Source organism: Ovis aries, chromosome 3 (genome assembly GCF_016772045.2).
Source record: "Ovis aries strain OAR_USU_Benz2616 breed Rambouillet chromosome 3, ARS-UI_Ramb_v3.0, whole genome shotgun sequence".
Lineage (NCBI taxonomy): Eukaryota > Metazoa > Chordata > Mammalia > Artiodactyla > Bovidae > Ovis > Ovis aries.
The window spans coordinates 99,618,061-99,642,665 of NC_056056.1; the positions used below are offsets into that span (position 1 = coordinate 99,618,061).

The 24,605-nt window shown below is 45.2% G+C and overlaps 1 protein-coding gene and 1 non-coding gene across 10 annotated transcripts in view; one reads left to right on the forward strand and one right to left on the reverse strand.

Moving 5' to 3' along the window:
• The window catches only part of IL1R1 (interleukin 1 receptor type 1), a 94,542-nt gene extending 70,822 nt beyond the window's left edge, over nucleotides 1-23,720 (reverse strand). For 3 of the 9 annotated variants that reach the window (XM_060412364.1, XM_060412379.1, XM_060412372.1), the window contains exon 1: nucleotides 23,559-23,720. The gene's annotated coding sequence lies outside the window, so the exon portion shown is untranslated. Of the gene's footprint in view, nucleotides 1-17,235 lie in introns of all 9 variants that reach the window. The other 6 variants (XM_012173711.5, XM_060412369.1, XM_060412371.1 and 3 more) reach the window with 2 other exon arrangements.
• Nucleotides 15,895-15,971, forward strand: LOC114114266 (small nucleolar RNA SNORD86). Its single transcript, XR_003589096.1, has one exon. It is a non-coding gene; the product is annotated as a small nucleolar RNA SNORD86 (small nucleolar RNA).
• Nucleotides 23,721-24,605: the final 885 nt, after the last annotated feature.

The following is a 24,605-nucleotide window of genomic DNA, read 5'->3' on the forward strand; positions in this document are numbered from 1 at the left end:
TGTTTTAACTAGATACACTTGAATTATTGAAAGAAAGTTCTAACTGCAGCACCAAATTACAGCTTTTACCATTACCTTCTTATAAACATTTCCTTGGTACTGAGCTGTATGCTTACTTGGAGCAATTTTAAAAGAATTGTGTCTCTATTTCTTTTCATGATATTAATACTTCCCAAACACATCCTTTACCATGACTGTGATGAAAAACTCCCAAGAGGTAACAGTTTTAGCCCCTTTTCAAGGTCTCATTAAATGAGAGCAATTCTTGAAACTCAAGTGCTCAGGATGTTTCCTGCTCAGCTGTGCCCACCTGCCCCGACACACAGCGGTATTTCTGAGAAACCCACATCACACATCCCCAAGGGGCCATACAGACTTGGACAAATATTTCCATAAGCAACAAGCTGCTTCGAGTCCTTTGTGGAACACAGCAAGGTTCACCTAAAGAAGTAAAGAAGCAGGAACACACAAGAAGATTAGGATGGAGACTGGAAGATGGCTCTATGAGTGCAGAAGTGACTGAAGCAAGACAGTGGCAACTGTTTAGAGATCTGAGATGTCGGAGGTAACCAACAGCAACATACGCAAGCATCCTGTTGTAATGTCAACAGGAGAACGAAGCCACAGATGTGTGCGGTGGGGATGCCGTGAGCAGTGTGAATTCATAAACACTTCACACTGGAGGCTCAAGGTGCCTGCAGCTCTGCCCTTTCCAACAGGGCTATGTCAGCCTCAGTTTCCCAACAGTCACCTGGGGATAACAGAGCCCACCTGGCCCGGATGGTGGACATACAAGTAAAGTGCTTACTGCTGCAGCTGGCACATAGTAGGTGCTTTGTGCAGTTATTTTTGGTCCCAAAAGACAAGTGGGGAAGGTGTTATGATTTCAAGCATAGAGTAAAGATGTCTTTCCAGTCCAAAACTGGACATGTGGTTTGATAAGAAAACAGGAAGATATTGGAAATATTACCCAAATATTTAAAACTAAGACGTTACAATATTTTATCTCCTGACTTTGTTACATAGCTATGATTCATACACAAATAAGCCTTCCCTTTATAAAGTAATTTTTTTCTTTCCTCCTTCGTGATCAGATTCTTTCAAACTAGGTCAAATACCTATTGCCATGGGACTATGAATTATGCTATATACATATATGGATATGGATTATACATGAGAACAGTAAGAAGCAAAACTGATCAACTATAGATATGCAAATTTATCTAGAAATATGTCAGCCTTGTAATATAGAAAACACTAGGAACAAGCATAGAAAGTCGGCTAAAGTGATTTCACCCCTTTCTTCTGCTAAGAGAAAAAGTGGACCCAAGAGTTTTCAGGATGATTGTGTGTGGGGCGGGGGCGGGGGGGCAGAGAAGGGAGGAATTCTCCAATGTCTCGAACATGATGCAAATAAATATTCTTACTGAAATATGATTGACATCCTATGTTAGTTTCAGATGTACAACAAAATGACTGAATATTTGTATATATTACAGAGTGATCACGAGCCTAGTGACAACCATTACTACCCACAGCTACAGATTTCTTTTCCTGTGATAAGATCTAACCTCTTAGCAATGTTCAAACATGCAATATTCTTAACTACGGTCATTATGCTGCACGTGACATCCCAGAACTTGTTTATTTTATAACTGGAACTCTCCATTTTGACCCCTTCACCCATTTTTACCCTCCCCACCCCCTGCCTCTGCTAACGACCAATCCGTTCTACCTCTGAGATGATTTAAAATCAGACTTAGACAAAGTTATCTCAATTATAGAGAAATCACTACCTCTCTTTCTTCCCCTTTTAGACAGAATCACTAGAAACACTTTCTTAGGAATAAAATTCTCAAAGTATATTGATGAACTTTTAGAGGCAATAAAATTAATCCAGAACCATCATTGGCAGAAGCAAGTTGGCCATTGAGCCAAAACCTGACTGACCTTTCAATGTGATTATTGTATTGTGAAAAGAACTTTTAAACAAGCAGTTACCATGTTTACATAAGAGTCAACGTGGCCAAAAATGAAATAAATACTGTGCAAACCATCAAACCTCTTAATGACCAGAGAATCTTTTTATTCTCAGTTTCACTGTTACTATTAGAGACAAGATTACCTGTGTGGGAAGCTCTTCAAATTCTCCCTCAGAAGGAGGACTGGGGAAGAAAAAAGTAGAGAAAAGGAGAGATGGATAAGGTAGTGACAAGGAGAAGTCTGACCCACCCTGATGCAAAACCCACCTGTGGCTGCAGAACGGACGTGCACAACCTAAACGGGCTTTTTTTTCATTTTGTCAAATGAGATGTTTATACCGAGACTTCTCTTCTAGAGCATCCAGATTAGCTGGATAAATAATGCTAGGCAAGCCCCGACTTGTCTGTTGCTCGGTCTTGGCAGTCAAACCCCACCCTAGCAGGATGCCCTACTCCTCTGGATAAAGCCCAGAGCCCTTGCTCTTGTTCCAGACCTGCCCTGTCTCCCTGGACTCCATCTTTCTGACAAAGTCCTCTGTTGCCTGGATGCTTCCAGGCTGAGGTCAAATCGCATACCAGTCTCCTTGCCAGTTTTCCCATTTCTTTCTACCCAGAATGTCATCCTTTCTCCTCCAGCTCAAGACTCCCTCCTCCTCCTTTTTCTTCTCCTTTTCCTCCTCTTCCCACATCCATCGTCTACATTGTATGCCCCTTTCAGAGGGCATTCTAGGGTATGCCCCCCAACCAGAGGAAGCCAGGGTGACCATCTCCACCTCCTCTGAGCCCTTGGCTTCCCCTCTGCCTCCTTGAAGCACCAGCACCCCAGATTCTGTATGGCTGACTTCTCTCCCTGATACTCATCAGATGCTTAAAGGTAAGCTTGTCCCCTGACTGGTCATAGCTGGAGCAGAGCCGATGTTTACATCTTTGCCCAATGAATGAAAGCACCCCCATTCACACTGCTTATATCCACAGTCCCTTAGAAAATTCAAACCACACGGTTAGGACAGACAGCCCGCGATCATGACCAGGGATAAGCTTTCTGGGAAATGGACCTAAATTCCCCCAGCAGAGGGATTTAGCAATCACTCAGGACAACTCTTGTGCTAGCCAGCTTCTTGTTGACTTGGGCAATTTACAGAAATTACAGCTGTCTATTTCCCGGGTCAGTGGTTCTCAGCCGGCATTAGACCAGCTACTCCCAGAGACTTTTGTTTTTTTTTTTTCTAAATCACTCTCCCCAGGCTGTGTCTCAGTCTTATTCCATCAGAACCTCTCAGGGTGGGGCTACTGCTGCTGCTGCTAAGTCGCTTCGGTCTTGTCTGACTCTATGCAACCCATAGACAGCAGCCCACCAGGCTCCCCTGTCCCTGGGATTCTCCAGGCAAGAACACTGGAGTGGGTTGCCATGTCCTTCTCCAGTGCATGAAAGTGAAAAGTGAAAGTGAAGTCGCTTAGTCGTGTCCGACTCTTAGGGACCCCATGGACTGCAGTCCACCAGGCTCCTCCGTCCATGGGATTTTCCAGGCAAGAGTACTGGAGTGGGGTGCCATTGCCTTCTCCGGGGGTGGGGCTAGGGCACCGATATTTCTTAAGGCTCCCAGGTGATTCCAACAGGCAATCAAGAGGGACAATCACTGACCTATATCATAGAGGGTGATGTTTGTTCTCTCTATTTGTAGCTGAGTGGGTCCCCTAATGCAGCCACACCATTTTCTACACTGACTGGACAGACAGGGGCCAGGCAGAGGAAGAGAGTCCAGCTCCAGGGGCTTGTTCACACCCAGAAGTTTTCCCTGGAACAACAGTTTATGATCCAGATATCAGTTCCAGACTAAAGGAAGTCTCTGTCTCCAGCACCCCTCCTCCACCCCACCCCAGCATTTTTCACTTTCCTATGAACCTAGTTTCTATCCACCATGTCCCCATTACCTAAATTTCTTCAGTATTATAACTGGTGGGGGGGAGGGGGGGGAAATCTTAGAACTCTGATCTCGCAGTTAAGTAAATCTCAGAATTTGAGGTTGATGAGAAATATTTAAGCCTGGTGAGTGAGGTGGAGTGCGATTTCCCACATCATTACAATAATAGCAAAAATGTAACCTCTCCTCCCTATGAGTCAGCTCAGTAACCCTCTGTGTTCCTCTAGAGAAGCGCTTAAACCTTGAGGGAAATGTGTTCAAAAGAGGTTGTCATGGCAAGTATCACATAAGATTTTTTTAAATCAACAAGTCAAATAGATACCCATTCCATCACCTCTGACAAGAATCATATATTTTCTCTCCAGGAAAGAAATGCTGTAATTTTTTGTACATAATTTTACAGTTTATTATGTTGCTTATGTCTTCCAGCTTAATCAAAATACAATTTACATATTACATTGGTGTAAGTTTAGGGCTGTACAGTGTGTCGGTACGTTTTAATACTGACAAATATAACCACCATACTGTCAGCTAATATCTCCACCTCATCACATAATTACCACTTCTTTTTTTGTGTGGTGGAAACCTTCAAAATTTACTCTCTTAGCAACTTTTAAGTATATAATACATTAGCGACAATCAGCATGCTGTCCATTTGCTGGTGGTCAGTGGCTAAGTCGTTTCTAACTCTCTGAAACCCCATGGACTGCACTGTTTTCCACAGTTTTCTCATCTTATCCTTTGTTGCCCCCTTCCCCTCCCGCCTGCAATCTTTCCCAGCATCAGGGTCTTTTCCAATGCTGCATATTGGATCCCCAAATTTGTTTCTTTTTTAAAGATTTTTTTTTTTGATGTGGATCCCTTTTTAAGAGTCTTTACTGCATTTGTTACAATATTACTTCTGTTTCATGTTTTGGTATTTTGGCCCCAAGGCATGTGGGAGCTTAGCTTCCCAACTGGAGATCAAACCCACACCCCCTGCATTGGAAGGCAGAATCTTAACCACTGGGCCACCAGGGACATTCCCCAGACTTATTCATCTTATAACTGGAAGTTTGTACCTTTGTACCAACATCTCCACAATTCGCTTACTCCCCAGCTCCTGGCAGTACCAGTCTACTCTCTGTCTCTCTGAGTTTCACATTTTTGGACTGTATGTGATATCATACAGTATTTGACTTTCTGTCTGGCTTATCTCATTTAGCTTAACGTCCTCAAGCTATGTTCTTGCCAAAGACAGGATTCCCTTTCTCATGGCTGAATAATACTGTATGTCCAGTATATACCGCACCTTCTTTATCCAATCATCTATGGAGAAACAGATAGCTTCCATGCCACGGCTATCATGAATAATGCTGCAGGGGCATGGGGACATAGGTTTCTCTTTGAGATGCCAATTTCATTTCCTTTGGATATATACCCAGAAGTGGAATTGCTGGGTCATGTGCTAGTTCAATTTTTAACTTTTTGAGAAACCTCCGTATTGTTTTCCAAAGTGGCTGTACCCATTTACCTTCCAACCAACAGTGTCCAAGTGTTTCCTTTTCTCTACATACTCATTAACACTTGTCCTCTATTATCTTATCGATGGACAGATTATTCATTAACAGATAGACGGTACGATCTGTGAAACCAGGTTTCTCTCACCTATTTCAGGCAGGGGATGTTTAAACCCTCCAGAGAAATATCTATGGAGTTCTGCTATGGTTGAATTTTTACTTTATTGCATGTATGGTATTGATTTCAGCTTAAAAATTATCAACAGGTCATTTCAGAGGCTAGAAAAAAAAACCTGCACATAATGCCTTTTTAAAACTCTCATCAGAAACGGTAGACAGGAGCCTTAATTTTATTTCTCATGTGAACAAACTCTGACAGATTCAGCACTTCTACAAATAGAAGTACAAATACATGGCAGAAAGAGCCACTCACTGACTAGCACTCTGCCTCCTGGAGTCTCATTATCATGTCAGCACAATGAAGTGTGAAGCTCAACTGGGAGCCCGACTGATGACGCTCCCATTCATCCGCCATCGTCGGGAGGTGGCAGCCTCCTGTCCCTGCCAGTCCTGAGCCCCATCTCCCTTTGGACACATTGAAAATAGTAAGGCCTGTGTACAGAGCACAGGAGAGGTCTGTAAAGCACCCAGATGTTGCCAGGAAGGGCAGGATGGTGGCTGATCCTGGCTCATTCAGGAGCTGGAGGCTCTGTAGGCCCCTCCAGGACAGGACGATGGAAAATCAGCCCAGAGCAAAGAGATCAAAGGGCCAGCGAGTGAGAGCCAGGTAATAAAAGGTCTGAGAAAAGTTGTCCCAGATTTCCGGTCAAGTCTGCCCTCTCACTAAGTCCAGGAATGAAACGAGGGAAACCACAACAATCTTCGGGGTCATATTCATGGTTGTGGAATGTGCTGGCTCTGTGACCACGTTGGAATATGTTGTTGGCATAACTGACGGAGTGGATACCGTCATGAAAGCAATGCTGCCAACCTCAACCGTTGTCAAGAGATTCAGCATCTCTAGATAAACGAGGATGATGTACAACAGTGTGTGTCCATTTCCAATCATTTTCCCTCAAATGATTTTTTTAAAAAAAGGCAAACTTCCACAAAAGACATAATCACAGCATCACCTAGTTCTCCAGCAGTATCATCACTCATTTGTTCTCTGATTCTGGAAATGCCTGAAGCCTTCAGACGTCAGACTTGCTAATATTCCCACTGAAATTTTAGTCCTTAAAGCTGGTCATATCATTGTCATAGACAGATTGAACACAGATATCACAAAAGCCTAAAAGTCTATGAATCCTAACAGTGAGCTCAATTACAGTCAGTACAGACGCAGTTCCAGTTTTACAAATATGTTTCTGGACTTGCCCTTCGTACGCATTCCTTTCACCGCCACCATCTTTTACCTGGTGGCTCAGATGGTAAAGAATCTGCCTACAGTGTGGGAGACCTGAGTTCTCTCCCTGGGTCAGAAAGATCCCCTGGAGAAGGAAATGGCAACCTACTCCAGTCTTCTAGCCTGGAGAATTCCATGGACAGAGGAGCCTGACAGGCTACAGTCCATGGGCTGCAAAGAGTCAGATACAATTGAGTGACTATTTAACACTTTATTACTAGACAGTCCCAGCCTCTGCCCCATGTTGTGTTCATTTAGGCCACTCTGTTTGGGTCAAGCACCTGGAATTCACCTGCAGAGTCCCTTCTCCTCAGTAACAAACCCTGCCCTCCCCTCCCTGGACCAGGAGGCAAAGCTCCCTGAGATGTTAACTGATCTCCCAGCTGTCTGACTTCCCGCCCAGGTAGTCCTATCTCCATGGAAACCCACATTCCTGAACACATCTTCTTGATCAGCAGTTCCTAAAGCCTTCATTCCAGACTCATCACCTACACACACACATACACACACACACACACACACTAATTCCCACTTGGCTCTGGCCACAAATGACCAGTGTGCCCTAGGGACGATCCCGAGAGCCCACCCGAAAACACCTGACCTCAGTTCCTTGTGTTTCTTCACAAGATGGAAGCATCTCTGAGCTTCGAGCCCTGCCATCAGGCATTTGAGGGTGTGGTCCAGCCCTTCTGCAGGGTCCTGCCAACACTCCAGACTCAGAAACGGAGCAAATCCATAATAATGGAACCAAAGAGGCCAGAGTGAAAGAGCATGCAGGCTACAGAGAGCGAGCCCTCCTCCAGTGGTGAGGCTGAGGGATTTTGATCTGTTTGGGCACCCAGGGAGCTCAGTGTTAGGGGCCAGTCCCAGCGCCATCCTTGGCCTACCCCGTGGCCTTGAGGAAAGAGGCCTTTCTTCACCTCTAAAGACAGAAGGAACACGTTACCTGCTCCTCCACAGAAGGATGGAAGAGAAGCTCGAGCTGCTGCAAGCAGCTCCCACAGTGCTCTGCAAGGCCTCCCGTCTCATCTGGAGCCAGAGCGGCTGGGCCCCTTCCCCGCCCACTCCTGCCTCCCTTCTGGCATTGACACACGATTCTGTCTTGAAGCTGCACTGGAAGCCACTTCTCACCGTCTTCCTCTCTGGGTTTCCCCTTCCTCCTCCTCCTCTCATCCCTAGAAGCACTGAGCACAAGGCTCAGCCTGGATTGAACACTCAAGAACCATTTCTTAAAACCCTTGGTTAATTTAGTAAAAGCTGAGATGCCAAGCAAGTCCCTGGTGCACGAGTTTTGTTCCTGGGAGGGTAGAGGGTGCTTCTGTGGAATGTCTGTGCCTCCAGGTTCAGGCAGAGCACCTGTCGCTTGTCACACACCCAGGAATTCAGGGCTGGACAAGAGAGTGCCATATCCTGGGTACCAGCCTGCCACTGTCTCATAAATAAAACAACATCCCCCAGCGCTCACACAGAGGGACTGGGTCTGCCTAATGTCACACAAGTGAACACTTGTGGTCTGGGAGGTAAGGCTGTGAACACTTGTGGTCTGGGAGGTAAGGCTGTGAACACTTGTGGTCTGGGAGGTAAGGCTGTGCACACGCGGGCACCATCTCCCCAGCCTGTGACTGGCAAGTTCAGAATGGAATCCAAGCTCCTCATCATGGCCCCACCACTGTCTGCACCACCGTGATCTGGCCCCTGCCTCTGTCTCTAAGCTCCCTCCCACTCACTCAGCCCCCACATACTGAGCTTCCTCTTCCCTCCAAGGGGCTCAAATCGTGCTGCCCCCCTGCCTCAGACCTCACCCCTCCTCACAAGGACACCCCCTCACCAGGTGACTCACACCCAGCCCCTCGCCACTGTCTCAGCAGCCGTCTGTGTCTTTCGTGTTTATCACACCCTCAACTCAGGCTACTGCCTGGCCCCTCCGTGTGATCCTCGAAGGCTGCTACCAGACTGCTCTGCCCTACCGTGCTGCCCCATGGGTAGACACCCACAAGGCATAAAAACCAACTGCGGTGATCACAGCTGGTTTTGAAACAACCTCAATGCCACTGCACACATATTAGAATGACCAGTGGCAACTTGCTCCAGCAGTCTTGCCTGGGAAATCCCATGGACAGAGGAGCCTGGTGGGCTACAGTCCATGGAGTCCCAAAAGGGTCGGATGCAATCTATCAGCTAAACAGCAAAGCGACCAAAATCCACAACACTGACAGCAGATCCCATGAGGGACGTGCAGCAACAGAAATTCTCAGTCACAGCTGGTGAGAAGGCAGAAAGTGCCACCGCTGTGGGAGACAGTCTGACAGTTCCTTATAAAACTAAACAAACTCTTACTGTAGGATCCTACAGTCACTCTCCTTGATGTTTATCCAAAGGGGCTGAAAACTTACATCCACACAAACACCTGCACGTGGACGCTTAATAGATGCTTTATTAATAATTGTCAAAACTTGCTAGCAGCCCAGATACCATTCAGGGCGTGAATGGATAATTTAAGTGTGGTCCATTTAGATGATGGAATGTTATTCAGTGCTGAAGAGAAATGAGCTCTCAAGCTATGAAGAGACATGAAGAAATCTTCAGTGCAAAATCCTAAGTGAAAGAAGTCAGTCTGAAAAGACTACATAACATTTACATTCTGAAGAGGCAAAAGAGTGAAAACAGTGTTGGTCACTCCGTCGTGTCCGACTTTTTGCAACCCGTGAGCTTTGACTCATCAGTCTCTTCTCTCCTTGAAAGTCACCAGACAGGAAAACTGGAGAGGGTTGCCACGGCCTTCTCCAGGAGAGCTGCCCAACTCACGAATCAAACCTGGGGCTCCTGCATTGCAGGCAGGTTTTTCACCTTCTGAGCAACCATGGAAGCCCAAAACTATGGAGGCAGTAAAAACTTAAGTGGTTGCCAGGGGCTGGAAGGAGAGATGAACAGGTGAAGCACAGTGAAATACCCTGTGTGACACTGTAATGATGGGTACATGTCATCCTACATTTGCCTAAACACACAGAATATACAACACCTAGAGTGAGTCTTAAGGCAGACTGTGGACTTCCGGTGATGACGGTGTGTTAGCGTAGGTTCATCAGTTGTAAGGAATGAACCACCCTGGGAAGGGAGGGAGCAGGTTATACACACGTGGGGGCAAGGGTTATATGGGAAATCTCTTTACCTGCCCCTCAATTTTGCTGTGAACTTACAAGTGCTTTCAAAAAATAGTCTAGGGATTTCCCTGGCAGTCTAGTGGTTAAGACTTCACCTTCCAATGCAGGGTGTATGGGTTTGATCCCTGGCCAGGGAGTTAAGATCCCATATGCCTTGTGGCCAAAAACCCAAAAGGTAAAATAGAAGCAACATTTTTAACAAATTCAATGAAGACTTAAAACATGGCCCACATCCAAAAAAAAAAAAAAAAGAAAGAAAGAAAGAAATCTTTAAAAATATAAAGTCTAAAAATCCTCAGTTATATAAGGTATGAAAAATTTAAAAACAACAAAAACACCCACCAGCTTGCTAGCATACCTATTTTGGTAGGCACATGAGGAAATACTCTCTCAAACATTCCTGGCAGGGCTGTTAATTGTTACAACCTGTTGTAACAGGTGGGAAATCTTGACATATACATCAAATCACAAACACACTCAGCCTTTGACCTGGCAGTTCCACTTCTAGGAATGCAGCCAACAAATACTCTTGCTAGCACTTCTGCAAAATGACAGAGGCATGGCTATTTGCTACTCATTGCAACATCAGTTGTAACAGCAAAAGACTGCAAACAACTTGAGTCAGCAAAAGGTTAAAAGGAAGCTTTTTCTGATGCAGATATAGACCCAAGCACAGAAGAGCGTGGGCTCCCTGGTGGCTCAGTGGAAAGGAATCTGCCTGCCAATGCAAGAGACCTGGGTCAGGATGATCCCCTGGAGGAGGGCATGGCAACCCATTCTGGTATTCTTTCCTGGAGAAGCTCATAGACAAATGAGCCTGGTGGGCTATAGTCCATAGCATCGAAAAGAGTCAGACATGACTGAAGCAACTTAGCGTGCACCAACGCACAGAAGAGTGTATGTCCTTAGTGTGTGATGGTTAGCTTTCTGTGTCAACTGAAACCTCCAAATAGCTGGTGTGTCTGTGAGGGTGTTTCTGAAAGAGATTACCACCTGAATTGGTGAGCGGAGTACAGCAAATAGCCCCCGTTCCAGAGTGGGTGGGCTTCCTCCAATCCCTTGGGGACCTAAATAGAGCAAAAAGGCACAGGAAGACTGATTTAACTTCGCCTGAAAACTTGATCAAGGACGTCCATCTTCTGCACTTGGCAATTCTGATTCTCAAGCCTTTGGACTGGACGGGAGTCTACACCATTGCTCTCTGGCCTTCTAACTATACCATCTGCTTTCCTGGGTCTCCTCAAGCCTCCATAATAGCATGAGCCAATCCATACCTTATTATAAGAATCTTCCTGGCTGGGGGAAAGGGATAGTTAGGGAGCATGAGATGGATGTGTACACACTGCTCTGTTTAAAATGGATAACCAACAAGGACCTACTGTGTAGCACAGGGAACTTTGCTCAGTGTTACCTGGCAGCCTGGATGGGAGGGAAGTTTGCGGGAGAATGGATACATATATATGTATGGCTGAGTCCCTTGGCTGTTCACTTGAAACTATCACAAAATAGTTAGCCAGCTATTAGTTGTTAAGTCGTGTCCGACTCTTTTGCGACTCCATGGACTGTATGCCACCAAGCTCCATGGGTTTTCATAGGCGAAGATACTGGAGTGGGTTGCCATTTCCTTCTCCAGGGGATCTTCCCAACCCAGAGAAGGAACCCACATCTCCTGCATTGTCAGGAGGATTCCTTACCACTGAGCCACTGGAGAAGCCCATTAATCACTTATATTCAAATACAAAATAAAAAGTTAAAAAAGGAAAAAACTCTTCATAGATAGATATAGACAGACACGTATATAACAGGAGACTGAAACAGCTATATCAATATCTACATATTAATACATCTACGTACATATCAATCCCCCACTGGCTCTCCAAAGAGAGAACTCTGACAGATACAGCAAGAAAGAGGTGGAAGAGACTAGTAGCAGTCACCTATTGATGAGAAAGAGGGAAAGACTTGGTTGAATAACCTTTTTAAAGCCTTTTAAATTGTGTGCTATTTGTTCAAAAGCACATGAACCACGTGTTTTCATTCATCATCCCTTGAGTCCAGCAGCCCGTGAACTCTAGAGTGAGGCTGTGTCATGAACCCCAGGCGTGCGCTAACTGCTGATGTGACTTCAGGCAAATCACATCTCTGCACTTCCATTTCTTAATCTGCAAAGTAAGATGATAATAAAGACTCCCTCATACAGAAGGCACTCAGAACCGGGGGTCCCACATTAAGGAAGTGCTCTACTGGTTATTTGCCATCATTATTACTTATCCACTATGAGTGTCAAACCATTGCTGAGCATGTACTTGACCCTGATTTGAACAGCCGACCACTGAGGTCAGAGTGAAATCCTGTACCCCTTGTAAAGCCTTCCATACTTGTGGCAAGTCCATGGGACTTGCACTCACTAAAGGCACCATCTCCATTTTCCTGGATCTACCCCTGGTTGGAATTCATCCGCTTCACACCCATTCAGAGCTTTAAAGTTGTACTCAGTAGAACAGAAACCAACCCACATTTAACAAAGAAAACAGTCAGTGCACCCCAGGAAAAAAGCTCCACTTTTGAAAATGCTCCATAATTCCTCTTGAGGGGATATTCATTTCCCTGGGAAGTTGGGTTAAAATGTTCCTAGCTTGCTTTCGCTGACTCATTCAAAAAATGTTTATGCCCCCCCCTCAAAGGGTGTCAGACCCTAAACCAGGTCCTGGAAAGAGAGGAACACATAAAACCAGGCTCTGCCTTTGAAAAGTTCTGACTGGGGATCAGAGCAGAGCAAGTGGATGGTGACCATGGGATACGAGAAAACTAGCATGTGACCCCATACGCAGATAAGCAAGCAATAAGACAAATCCATCTTCAAACTATGTCCCTGTGCCGCTGAATCTAAGAACAAAGAAATATGTTGAAATACATACATGTTTTCAAGTTTAGAACTATTTCGACAACACCAAAATTTCAGCACGCAGCTCTCTGAAAACTAGACACTTCATAAGGCGAGGCTATATATGAACTTCATATTATAACAACGGTGATAGTACCATTTGGTATTTTTACTTTTTTTCTTTTTAAAGAACATTCCTCTAGCCTTTCCCTTTATGTCCCCAGTTCAATCACGTGGTGGGGTGGACAGCCAGTCCTTATCTCTAAATTTAATAGAGAAAAAGGAGATAAAAAGACTGAGTTTGCTCTGGGTTGTTCAAATGGTAGAAAGTCAGCAAAAGCATTCAACTCCCCACACACTCAGTGAGCTTGCTGAGAGACATCAAATGAGGTCAAAGACCACAGAAATTAGGTTGGCAAAAGTTACTCTGAGAAAGGATTGGTTTGATGATGACTAACCAAAAGAAGACAAGAAGCTGAACCCAAAGGGGCAGAATAGGAAGCCAGAGGTTTCATAAAAAAAGTGTTCTTAAAGCAAATTAAGACAACAGAAGACTCCTTTCCAGTTATCAGATTAGAACACTTAAAAAAAAAAAAGGTAAAAAACCCAATGCTGGTGAAAGTGTGAGAAAAAGGTGAAAAAGGTGTTCATCCAGTGCTGGAGGGGGTGCACATGACTAGCACTTTCCTAGATTAATTGAGTAACAGAATCAAGAACTTTAAATACGCTGATGTCCTTGACCTCTGGCAATTATTCCAAGCAAAGACTAAGGAAGAGATGCGTAGGATCCCCTGCTGCTGAGTCACTTCAGTCGTGTCCGACTCTGTGCGACCCCATAGACGGCAGCCCACCAGGCTCCCCAGTTCCTGGGATTCTCCAGGCAAGAACACTGGAGTGGGTTGCCATTTCCTTCTCCAATGAATGAAAGTGAAAAGTGAAAGTGAAGTCACTCAGTCGTGTCCGACCCTGAGCGACCCCATGGACTGCAGCCTACCAGGCTCCTCCGTCTAGGGGATTTTCCAGGCAAGAGTACTGGAGTGGGATGCCGTTGCCTTCTCCTACAAGCATGTTAGTATGGGGGATATTAATAATAGAAAAGAAAAAAATCAAATATACCAACATGATTTAATAACTCATCTATGTCATATGATTAAAAAGCTTTTGTAGGAAGAAGTTCCTTAGCAGGACAAGACCCTCACAACTTACTGCTGAGAGGCAAAAGCAGGTGATAAAACAGCATGGAGAGCCCAAGCATGCTTTTTCCAAAATGCAAATGTGTTTTGAGAAAACCACACCCACCCAAACACTAACAGTATTTATCTCACAATGTTAGGCTTTTATGTTTTACCTTTTTAATTCATCTCTATACATTCTTTTTCAATTGTCTTTTTGACCATGAGCATGTGTTGTCTGTATATGTTTTTAAAGACAATACTTAAGAAGTGGATCTTAGCCACTCCATGATCTTGCCTGAGAGTTTCATTCCTCAGCAACTTAACCGTGCCCCAAAAGGTTTGTGTGTTAAAGAATAAAAGCTGAATAATAAAAAATAATAAAAAAATAAAAACTGTTGAGTAGAGACAGTCCATAGGCTTCTTTTAAAATTCCTCACAGCTTGTCAACAGATGAACAGATAAAGAAGATTCTACTTAGCCATAAAAAGAATGAAATAATGCCATTTTTAGCAATGTGGATGGATCTAGAGATCATACTAAGTGAAGTCAGAGAAAGACAAATACCATTTGATATCGCTGATGTGGAATATAAAAATTATACAAGTGAACTTATTTATGGAACAAAACAGACTCACTTACATAGAAAACAAACTTATGGTTACCAAAGGGAAAAGATGGGAAGGATGAATTGGGAATCTGGGATTAACATATACATACTACTAATATAAAATAACCACCAAGGACCTACTGTATAGCACTGAGAACTCTACTCAAGACTCTGTCATGACCTATGTGGGGAAAAAAAATCTGAAAAAGAGTGGCTTTATATATAATTGATTCACTTTACTGTATACCTGAAATTAACACGACATTGTCAATCAGCTATACACTAATAAAAAAATTTTTTAATAAAAATGGAAAATGTACTAATATCTAAGTTAACTTCTAGGTTTAAAAAACTGTGAAAAGTATTAGAAGTATAATAATATAAAGCAAATTAGAACAAACATTGCAGAAACTCTAAAAAAATACCATTTTCAAATAAAGAAAATTCATCACTGCGATCAGGAAGATCAAATTCAGAAATGTCAAGAAATGCCCCCAGTCCTTCCAGACAGCACTTCTCCCCTTCCCCCAGCAACCCGCCCACCTCCAGTGGAACACAGACTTCCCCGGCCCCCAGCACACACAGGGCGGCCCCCAGGCGGCCGTAGGTGGACACAGCGATTGAGCAGACCACCCAGTCTCTCACTGCACCTCGTGAGCTGTCCTTTCCACCATCTGGCCCTTCATGTGCTCACAGCCACCGTGCAAAGTCACATTTGGCGTAAGAGCAAGCGCAAGATTCAAACTGAATTGAATGGTTAACCTCATTTTGTTTTCTTCTTTCCTTAAACTTCTCAAATTCTGACTGACCCAACAACACTATTATAGAGTATATGGAGGTCAAGGGTGTCCAAGAAGGCTTCCCTGATAGCTCAGTTGATAAAGAATCTGCCTGCAATGCAGAACACCCCAGTTCAATTCCTGGGATGGGAAGATCCCCTGGAGAAAGGATAGGCTACCCACTCCAGTATTCTTGGGCTTCCCTTGTGGCTCACCTGGTAAAGAATCCACCTGTAATGCAGGAAACCTGGACTCAATCCCTGGGTTGGGAAGATCTGGAGAAGGGAAAGGCTACCCACTCCAGTATTCTGACCTAGAGAATTCCATGGATCCACAGTCCATGGGATTGCAAACAATCGGACATGACTGAGCAGCTTTCACTCACTCACTCAGTAAGACAATATGGACCATCCCCTGAGAGCCTACAGTCTCCTCACAACTTCAGGTGCAATATTTGCAACACCTCTGAAAAAGCATGCTCAATACAGTGATGTCTGACCTGACCTACACAGGCCTCTGCTCTGGGGGTGATGGCCAGTCCTGGTATCTGAGTGATCCCCCGCAAATGGATCCAGTTTCCAGAGCCCAGTAAAAATAAAAACCAATAAACAGCAACAACAACAAAAGCCACACTCAAGTTTTCGAGATTCCATTGTAAGTTTTTATGGAAGGAAGCATGCGCAAGTCTTGATAACACAATATATTATAATCTTAAATGCAATCAGTGATGTCAGTTTATAGTAATGCAATGCCTTCAGCCAAACACGGGATGAGATGATCCCACTCTAGAATCATAGAAGCATAAAGGAAAGTCATAAAGCAAGTCTTAATTCTGCCATCAGCTACAGCATTTTAAAAGGACTTTACAGGGGCTTCTCTTGAGGTTGAGTGGTTAAGATTTCACCTTCCCATGCAGGAAGTGTGTGTTCGATCCCTGGTCAGGGAGCTAGGATGCTGCATGCTTTCCAGGTGAAAAACCAAAGCATTAAACAGAATCAATATTGTAACAAATTTAAAAAACACTTTTTTTTAAAAAAAAAAAAAAAAGGACATTACAATATCCTTCACTTAAACCTCATGATGTATATGGCTCTGTGTGTTAGTCGCTTAGTTATGTCCAACTCTTTGCGACCCCATGGACTATAGCCCACCAGGCTCCTTTGTCCATGGAATTCCCCAGGCAAAAATACTGGAGTGGGTTGCCATTTCCTTCTCCAGGAGATCTTCCCGACCCAGGGATGGAACCCAGGTCTCCTGCATTACAAGCAGACTCTTTACCATCTGAGCCATCAGAGAAGCCTTTGCTGGCTAACAGGAAGTATATAGTCATATTAGTTAATCTTCCATAGAATAAACATATGTAGTCATAGATGGGGCTTCCCAGGCGGCTCAGCGGTAAAGAACCTGCCTGCTAATGCAGGAGATGCAGGCTTGATTCCCAGGTCAGCAAGATCGCCTGGAGGAGGAAATAGGAACCCACTCCAGTATTCTTGCCTGGGAAACCCATAGACAGAGGGGCCTGGCAGGCTACAGTCTGCGGGGTTCCAAAGAGTCAGACACATCTGAGTGACTGTAACAACAGCAACAATCACAGGTGATCCATTAGCAGGGCTCACAGGCACACTCAGGGTTTTAAATATGCCTACAGAGCCACATAACACTAAGAAATCCTTCAAATCTTGTTTTAAAAGACAGCACAATACTGTCTGTTTTATCAGACTCCATTCCTCCTTCCTAAATACTTCAGTGTATAAGTAAACAAAGGAAAAAGGAGGGGGGAAATGCAGAAACAAAAGCTAAAGTGCAAACCCATCGTCTTACCCACTCCTTTCCTCGTGACTGGAGGCTGTGGGAACGGCTGGCCCCACCAGAGGCAGTAACTCAGGCTCAGCCCGCGGCGTTTCTTTTCCCACCTGTGAAGCCCGCTGAACTGACGGTGGTTATTAAAACCAAAAGTGCATCTCAAAAATCAGCCCTGAATGGGGTTGCTGATGGCGGTTTTCTTTTTCTAGAGAGCTCCAGGGCTGCTCAGCACACAGGAGGGCGAGGCCTCACAGCTTGTCAGAAGACCCAGCTATGCAGAGGCCGGGCCAAAGGAGAAAGTGGGCTCCAAGCATGCCTGTTAGGGCTTTAATCCTCAGCTGTGACACATGGAGGGAGCTATGAACAGGAAACTCAGAGCTGGGCAGGCAGCCAGAAACATTCAGAAAACGTGCCAAGCCCTTTCGAAATACCACACTCTCCACTGAACACTCACTGCTAACAGTTCACAGGCTGTCTCTCTTCTCAAATGACAGAGCCATAGACCCGGGCCGGGCTGGCCCGTGGACATCCAGTCTGTCACAGTTCCCGTCATCAGAGCCAGGAACCAGTCAAAGCCAGGCCTGGTGTCTCCCACCTCCTCCCTCTTCTCCCACCTCCAGATCCTTCTCCTAATGACATCTGCAGATGTGAGCTCCCAGCGATACCGAAGGACCCTTCCTTCAAGCTTTTGTATGTTTCAGATGCAGGGTCTCTTCCTAATGCACACACCGCCCCTGCCACATGCTCTGGGGACCCTGCAGGGATCTCTTGCAGCATCCCGGAGGGGAGGAGACCCACTGGTCATTCCTGGACTCAGGGGGATTCAGGAAGATGGGGTCCCAGCCCAAGCCTCTGGCTCCCACTCTCAGCAGCCTGATTTCATCCATGAAAGAGGGGGCTGTCGAACCCCTCTTCTGACTGTCTCTCAGGGGCCCTCCTGCACTCCACACCTGGATTCATGTTCTCAACACAACCCAGGTCCCACCTATCAGAGCCCTACTCACAGGCTGAAACACAAGGACCAAACTGTCCAAAGCTTATATCCTGGTACCCAGGCCCACCCTCAGCAGGCTCTGCACACCTCTCCACCTTGTCCCCGCTGCCCTTCAAAAGAATTCTCTGTGCCCACTCGGATGGGCCACCACTAACTCCAGAAGACAGTGCTCAGGGACGTCCCTGGTGGTCCAATGGTTAAATACTTTGCCTCCCAATGCAGGAGTGTGGGTTTGATCCCTGGTTAGGGAAATAAGACCCCACATGCCTTGAGGCCAAAAAACCAACATGTAAACAACAGAAGCAATATTGTAACAAATTCAATAAAGACTGTAAAAATGGTCCACATTAAAAAAAAAAAAAATCTCCTAAAAAAAGGCAACACTCAAATGGCATGGGTTCTGCAGCTACCCTCCTGACCCAACTCCCCTTCTCCTCTTGAATGTGATGCCCTTTCAGACACAACACTCCCCCTCCTCCTTGACCCCCTCTCCCCATATTTCCAGTCTTCACCAAGGTTCATATAGGAGTACCCCCTTCCACATCTTGGGGTGATGCCCCATGCTCTGAACCCATGTTTTCACTCCCTAAAAATAACAGAGACGGCAAGAGTGGGCACTTACTATTCATCAGGCACGTTTCTAGGAACTTTTGATTCTTTCAGCCCATTTTACAGATCAGGCAATTGAGGCACAGAGAAGGCAAATGCTTTCCCTGAGATCCCTCAGCCAGGTAGGGTGGAGCCTGGTGGAGTCCAATCTGGCCTCACTCTTTCTTTCCAGGCACCTGTGCTGTTTATTTGGGAACAAGGAGTATGTACTTAGGGAGGGTGCAATTTCCTCACCCTTCTCGGTAGCTGTTTCAGAAGGGCTTCCCAGAATGCTTTCCCAGGCTAGGTAATTACAAGTAGCTGTGATTAATTGGTAGTCTAATGAGCTTTAATTGAGAGACCAAATGGTCCACCTGAAAACTGCTATGGACTGGGCTTTCAATATTAGGAAATAAACAGAATAGTCTTGAGGTTACGGCAACATTATTGTAGTCCAGGGGTCCCTAACCTCTGGGATCTAATGCCTGATGACCTGAGGTGGAGCTGATGATGTAAGAATCATAGAAATAGAGTGTACAAGAAATGTAACATGCTAGAATCTTCCTAAACCCACAACCCTACAACCCACAGTTGGTGGAAAAATTGTCTTCCACAAAACTAGTCCCTACCCTGGTGCCAAAAAAGTTGGGAACCACTCCTGTAGAAGTTTCACTGACATTTTTAACCTATCTTAATGTGTGTATCCAGGCCCTGGACATCTGGTGCATCAACAGACTGCTAAAGCCATAACCTCACTGAAAGAGCTGAGGTGCCCTGATGAGAAGAGCTGACTCATTGGAAAAGACCCTGATGCTGGGAAAGATTGAGGGCAGGAGGAGAAGCGGACAGCAGAGGACGAGATGGTTGGATGGCATCATTGACTCGATGAACACGAATATGAGCAAACTCTGAGAGACAGTGGAGGAAGGGCAAGCCTGGTGTGCTGCAGTGTATGGGGTGGCAGAGTCAGAAACAACTGAGCGACTGAACAGCAACAGTCCTCAAAGGTCTAGGGTGATAAGGGGCAGGGAGACGTCCCCACCCTTCCTCCAACGTGGAGTAGCTGAGGTTTCGGGGACCTAATCCACCCCCAGCTCCAGAGGCAGCCCCACTGATCTGAGCCATTAGATCTTCAGAAATGCTCTAGTACCTTCTAAGCTGCTGGCCAGGTCCTATAAATGCTGGAGGTGAATGACATTTCATTGAGGAGATGTTTCTGGCTCCCACTAGGGGCAAGACCCTCCCTATGCTCTTTGGTAAAACAACAACAACAAAATCAGGAAGACCCAGCTTTTGTCCCTAAGAAACCTACTATCCAGCTGATGGGGAGGCCGTGGATGAGACCCTAACAGGCCTAACACACTGTAGCTATTGATATTTGCCTCCCAAAACAGGAGTTTGTTTTCCCAATTTTTCTCTAATCAGTTCATCTTTATTTAACACTTAGTGGAGAGGAAAGATTTTTGCTTCCAGGATGCTTCTGATTCTCTTTTCCACTCCAGACAACATCTCCCTTCTTCCTGCCCACTTCTCAGCCAGGAGACACACACACATATGCACACACACACACACACACACATACACACACACATACAAACTCCCGACTGGGTTTTGTAAGTTGCTTAGTGCCCCCCACCCCACAGAGTTAAGGGGGCAAAAATAGTCATACCAGGCAATAACAATCCAATACCAGAAGTTTATGGAAAGTTCCCAGACTCCAGGGTCCTTTATAAAGGCTGAAGCTCAGAACTCACTGAGCAAAACCTGGAAATTTTACCATGAAAACTCTCAGAAGACATCACTAGGACACAATTTTATCAGCAACATGGCCTTTGTAGAACTCTGGAATGCCTGTATTTCTACTTAATAGGTCAGAAATAACTCATATCTTTCCCCAGAATTCTTTTATGGAAAAGTTTACACATTCAGAATGAATCTGCATTTAAGAATACCTTGAATGTGGCTATAATCCACGTGCTTCCTGTGTTTCCTTAATCCATGTGTCGTCCACATGTTCCCCACACATCAAAATTGATGAGAACGGAAAATGCGAAAAAGCATGGGAATGTGCGTGTGCGTGCGTGCAGACGTGTGTGCCTGTGCAAGCATGTCCATACCTGGAGTCTGACCTCACCTCTCCTGCCACGTACTACAGGCCCTTAAGAAAGGGTGGGAACCCTGTTTTACTAGGTTCAGCAATTTTGTAGTTAATTTGGTAATTAAACAGATACCTCCCTGGGCCCCAGGAGACCTGGGTAAAAGGGCCTGCTTTAACTTCATGGGGGACTTAAGATGGCTCAGATGGTAAAGAATCTCCCCACAGTGCAGGAGATCTAGGTTCAGTCCCTGGATAGGCAAGATCCCCTGGAGAAGAAAATGGCAACTCACTCCAGGATTCTTGCCTGGCGAATTCCACAGATAGAGGAGTCTGGCGAGCTACAGTCCATGGGGATGTAAAGAGTCAGACACAACTGAGCGACTGACACTTTTAATTTCATGAAGGTGGCTTTGAGGAGTCAATTTCACTTCCCTGGACTTCAGTTTCTACCTCTGGAAAAAAATACAGCATGATCTAAATCCATGCTACACAAAGTGTTGCCACCGGCCAGGGGAGGCATTGTCAGGAAATATGCTAGAAATGCAGATTCGCAGGACCCACCTCAGAACAACTGACTCAGAATTGGCATTTTAATAAGATTCCCACATGACTTGTGGGTACACGGTAAAGTTTGAGCAGCACTGGTCCAAACATTCTCTGAAGTGCCTTTCAGGGCCACATTTTGTTAGTTTAAACTTTGTCCCTTTCAGCTAGAGCATTAACATACCAAGGCCAATGGCTGCCCATGACCTTTGTGGTCAGGCCCTGGGAGGATCTGGTTAGAACCCTGCAGGCTGACTTCACTCCCATTCCAGGCAATGACACACAAAAAGTCAGGTCATCTCCATGACTGTCCCAGACCGCTAAGTCACACTCTGTCTTCCAGCTTCCTACCAAGCCTCTTAGGAAAAGGCCACCCCTTAGTACTTCCTACCTCGAGACAGCTCCCACAGCCATCACTGGGTCTCAGGGATTGTGCAAGCAAAGATTAGTGAACAGGAAAAATGCCAGATGGATTATTACAGCGACTGTCTTTAGCACTTAATGGAGCCATGATCACTAAGATGAGAAATGAGCCATGTCTGGGGAAGCTCACCAAATCTCCTGTTTGATGGGGCTATGATGATACGATTAGGCAAAGTGTGAATGTGTGTGTTAGTCGTTCAATCTTGCACAACTCTTTGAGACCCCATGAACTGTAGCCCACCAGGCTTCTCTGTCCATAGGTTTCTCCAGGCAAGAACAGTGGAGGGGGTTGCAATTTCCTGGACCAGGGGATCGTCCCCAACCAGGGATCCAACCTGAGTCTCCTGCATTGCAAACAGATTCTTTATGTCTAAGCTACCAGGGAAGATCCATCAGGCAGAATACTGCAAATTTAATGAAGCAGGACTTCATGAAAGCATTTCAAACCTCTTTCTTTTAAGCAAGATGAAGAATGCAGTTAGCAGAGCTGAATTATTTCCTCAACACCAACACTCCATGACATATGGGTTAATTTGAAGAGGGGTCACCAATGGAAAACCTCAGGCACTGCATTTGGTTCTTCCCATGAAAGCGGCTGCCAGGCTGGGTGTGGTCACCCTCCAGCTGTGATAAGTCAAGAACAGAGGAGGCAGAGGTGGTTGGAAGGAATACATTTCCTCCACACACACACAAAAAGCAAATTCAAGATTAAAAAGCAAAGCTGAAATCTGAAATCAAAAAAGAAAAAAAATTACCAAGTGAGCATTGGCCAAAAGAACCAGTGTGGAAGTGGATGCTGATAGCGTTCCTGGGGGTCCTGAATGCAGACAAGAGAGGGCTGCAGGGACCTACCCAGTGGTTCAGTGGTTAAGAACCTGCCTTGCAATGTAGGGGACATGGGTTTGATTCCCGGTCAGGGAACTAAGAACCCACAGACTGCCAGCAACGAAACTCGCAAGTCATAACTACGGAAGCCCACGTGCTTCACAGCCCACGTGCCACAACTCCTGAGCCCGAGTACCACACCTAGAGAGTCTGTGCTCCACAACGAAGATCTCGCATGACACAGCTAAGGCCCAATGCAGCCAAATAAGTACACACGAAAACAAAATTAGAGAGAGGGAGCCGCAAACCCACGCCAGAGGTTGGGAAGGGAACTGGGAGCTGCAGAGCAAGTTCTTAGACATAAAGGCACTCTCGCCACACGATGGGAGATGCAGACTTAGAGTCTGAATTTTAAGAGTGAATCAGGGGTGAGTGAATCAGGAGGGAGTGAATCAGGAGTGAGTGAATCAGGACCCCAAAGACCCCTTGAAGATGGAACCAGAGGCCAGATCTAACAATATAAAATGTAATCGAGACAAATCGGAAGTCCTGTTCTTACTTCCCAAACCTAATTTCGTAAGTACAGGACAAAACCAGACAAGTGTCGGGGTCCTGGTTGACTGAACCCTTAGTTCAGTGGACCCTTTATTTTTTTTTAAGCTCAGTTAACCCATGGTTGACTGAACCCTTAGAACCTCTTTGAACCCTTCGTGTGATGGGAGAAACCAGCTCAGCTGCCCTGGTGGACGCTTAACTTCTAATACAAGGAAGGGTGGTCCCTCTTTGTACCCCAGACCCCAACCCAGAGATGGAACTAAGACAATGGAACAGAACTTTCTGGAGGCCCATCTAAGACCCGATGCAACATACCATCTACTTTGCAACAACAGAACTTTCCGCAGCGAAACCAGTCAATCCACAGAGGGTGTGCTGCCCCATCCCGGAAGTGCTCAAACAGAGGCCACTTGCGTGGTCAGGAGCATCTCACAGGAGCCACTCTGGCACCTCTACTTGGCCATCTGATTTTACGTCCACTTGTGGGTTGTTCTCTGTGGTTTTGTTTTGCTCTAGTGGCAAATCAGTGTGCTGAGCTGGGCATTTTCTTATCATTCACATGTTGAAATAGGAAACCAGGGCCAGCAGGGACAAATCTCAAACTAGAATTCAGACCTGGAGACTCTAAAACCTTTCCTGGTTACTCTCTCCCAGTGCCTGGTTATAATTTCTGTGGTTTTTTGGACACAGTTTTCAGTTCTTCCAGTGAATGAGGAAGCCACTGCTTTTAACAAGGTAAGGTGAAATATTTACCGTGTGTCAAGTTCTAAATATGAGTCACAGCCCAGCAAATGTGCCCAGCTAATCGTATAATTAAATTTTATGAGAAGACACTGTCTTCGGTTGTTCTTTGACACAAGTTAACTAGTGTCATAAGTGTGTAGGAAGGTTCAGTCATTCCAATTAGTACACATTTTAAAAACATTTTGTTATAAAAAATCTATAACCATGATACAGAAGATAAGAAGGAAAAAAGAGAAGACTCAAACATTCTTCCTGATCTTGCTACCAAATTCTCATCACTGTTAGTTAGCATTTTGGAATATTTCCATCTACCCCTTTTTTTTCTAGGCACATATATCTTTGTAATCTCTTTTAATATTATATCACAGTGGTTTTTTTATGTTATTACTTGACTTTCATAACTATCATTTTTAGTGCCACATACTGCCTGTCACTTTGCCCCTGACACTTTGCCCCTTTTCCACAATCTTAATGGTCCCTATGGTTTTCATTTTACATTTAAGAAGAAAGAAGATTTTATCCACACATTGTGTCTTAAAAGTCTGGATGAGGGGGTAAGGGGGGAGGGATAAATTAGGAATTTGGGATTAACATATACACACGCCTATATAAAATACA